Source organism: Corella eumyota, unplaced genomic scaffold (genome assembly GCF_963082875.1).
Source record: "Corella eumyota unplaced genomic scaffold, kaCorEumy4.1 scaffold_259, whole genome shotgun sequence".
In the NCBI taxonomy this organism is placed as follows: Eukaryota; Metazoa; Chordata; class Ascidiacea; order Phlebobranchia; family Corellidae; genus Corella; species Corella eumyota.
This window is the reverse complement of record NW_027658270.1, coordinates 94-2500: the sequence shown is the minus strand read 5'-3', so window position 1 is coordinate 2500 and position 2407 is coordinate 94. Positions and strand designations below refer to the sequence as shown.

The 2407-nt window shown below is 54.1% G+C and overlaps 2 non-coding genes across 2 annotated transcripts in view; both read left to right on the top strand.

Annotated features, from left to right (window-relative positions):
- LOC145762821 (small subunit ribosomal RNA) overlaps positions 1-1766 on the top strand; it is a 1810-nt gene extending 44 nt beyond the window's left edge. The window contains exon 1 of the ribosomal RNA XR_014288036.1: positions 1-1766. This exon is cut by the window's left edge and continues 44 nt beyond it. This is a non-coding gene — a ribosomal RNA (small subunit ribosomal RNA).
- Positions 1767-2011: 245 nt separating this feature from the next.
- LOC145762817 (5.8S ribosomal RNA) lies at positions 2012-2165 on the top strand. Its single transcript, XR_014288032.1, has one exon. It is a non-coding gene; the product is annotated as a 5.8S ribosomal RNA (ribosomal RNA).
- Positions 2166-2407: the final 242 nt, after the last annotated feature.

Here is a 2407-nt window from a genome sequence, read left to right as displayed (position 1 = left end):
TAAGCCATGCATGTCTCAGTACGAACTTGCGTACGGTAAAACTGCGAATGGCTCATTAAATCAGTCGTGATTCATTTGATCGTAAATTTTACTTGGATAACTGTGGTAATTCTAGAGCTAATACATGCAAAAAGCGCCGACCTTGCGGGAGGCGCGCCTTTATCATATCAAAAACCTGCCGGGCTTCGGCTCGTCTTGTTGGCGACTCGGGATAACTTTGCTGATCGCACGGTCTTGCACCGGCGACGGATCATTCAAGTGTCTGCCCTATCAACTTTCGTCGGTACGGTATCTGCCTACCGAGGTTCTTACGGGTAACGGGGAATCAGGGTTCGATTCCGGAGAGGGAGCCTGAGAAACGGCTACCACATCCAAGGAAGGCAGCAGGCGCGCAAATTACCCATTCCCGACGCGGGGAGGTAGTGACGAAAAATAACGATACAGGACTCTAACGAGGCCCTGTAATTGGAATGAGTACACTGTAAAAATTTTAACGAGTATCCATTGGAGGGCAAGTCTGGTGCCAGCAGCCGCGGTAATTCCAGCTCCAAAAGTGTATATTTAAGTTGTTGCGGTTAAAAAGCTCGTAGTTGGATTTTGGGCGCAGGCGTTCGGTCCGTCGCAAGGCGTGCACTGTTCGTTCTGGCTTTACCTCCGGTTTTCCGTCGGTGCTCTTGACTGAGTGTCGGCGGCGGCCGGGACGTTTACCTTGAAAAAATTAGAGTGTTCAAAGCAGGCGCTTCGCCTGGATAGTGTTGCATGGAATAATGAAATAGGACCTCGGTTCTTTTTTGTTGGTTTTCGGAGCGCGAGGTAATGATTAAGAGGGACGGACGGGGGCATTCGTACTGTGCCGTTAGAGGTGAAATTCTTGGATCGGCGCAAGACGAACGACTGCGAAAGCATTTGCCAAGAATGTTTTCTTTAATCAAGAGCGAAAGTCAGAGGTTCGAAGACGATCAGATACCGTCCTAGTTCTGACTATAAACGATGCCAACTAGCGATCGGGGGGCGTTATTTTGACGACCTCTCCGGCAGCTTGCGGGAAACCAAAGTCTTTGGGTTCCGGGGGAAGTATGGTTGCAAAGCTGAAACTTAAAGGAATTGACGGAAGGGCACCACCAGGAGTGGAGCCTGCGGCTTAATTTGACTCAACACGGGAAATCTCACCCGGCCCGGACACAGCGAGGATTGACAGATTGAGAGCTCTTTCATGATTCTGTGGGTGGTGGTGCATGGCCGTTCTTAGTTGGTGGAGCGATTTGTCTGGTTAATTCCGATAACGAACGAGACTCTGGCTTGCTAAATAGTTACGCGGCCTTCCCGGCCGGCGTTTAACTTCTTAGAGGGACTAGTGGCGTTTAGCCACACGAGATTGAGCAATAACAGGTCTGTGATGCCCTTAGATGTTCGGGGCCGCACGCGCGCTACACTGACCGGATCAACGTGTGTTCGCCTTGGCCGAAAGGTCTGGGTAACCCGATGAACCCCGGTCGTGCTAGGGATAGAGAATTGAAATTATTTCGCTTGAACGAGGAATTCCCAGTAAGCGCGAGTCATTAGCTCGCGTTGATTACGTCCCTGCCCTTTGTACACACCGCCCGTCGCTACTACCGATTGAATGGTTTAGTGAGGTCCTCCGATTGGGCCCGGGCTCGACTGGCGACGGTTGGGTCTTGGCCCGAAAAGACGATCTAACTTGATTACTTAGAGGAAGTAAAAGTCGTAACAAGGTTTCCGTAGGTGAACCTGCGGAAGGATCATTAGCGCGAGAAAAAAAATCGAAGAGCGAAAGAGCAAACACCGGGACGGCGACGTGCCTCGGCGCGTCCGCCGCCCCGCGATCAGGAACTTGTTTTGTCGGCGTCGAGTGCCCGAAGGCTTCATGCGGTGCGCGGGCTTGTCGCACTATTTGTTGCGACCGCGACCCGCTCGGCGTCACGCGATTTTTTCAGCCGGATGGCGAATCGAGGTTAGGAATCGAAGAGCGAAAAGCAAACAAACAAACGATGGCTCTTGGCGGTGGACCACTCGGCTCGCGAGTCGATGAAGGACGCAGCAAGCTGCGTGATTTAATGTGAATTGCAGAACACATTGAGCATTGACGATCTGAACGCGTATTGCGGCCTCGGGTTCATCCCGGGACCGCGTCCGTCTCAGGGTCGCAGAAACGACAACGGCCGGCGGGATCGGCTCCGCGACGGCTCGGCTCGCGTGCGTATGCCCGGCGACGGGCAATCGCCGCTCGGTTGAAGGTGGAAAGTTTTGGTATTCGGGCTCGCGTCAGCGATGCGTGGCGGCCGGCGAGCCGCGCCGCGTCCGCTTGCCGCCCGAGTCGCAACGACGGCGCTGTCGACCTCGAGCTGGGGGCCTCGACGCGTCGGTCGCGATTCGCGCAGGGCGAGTA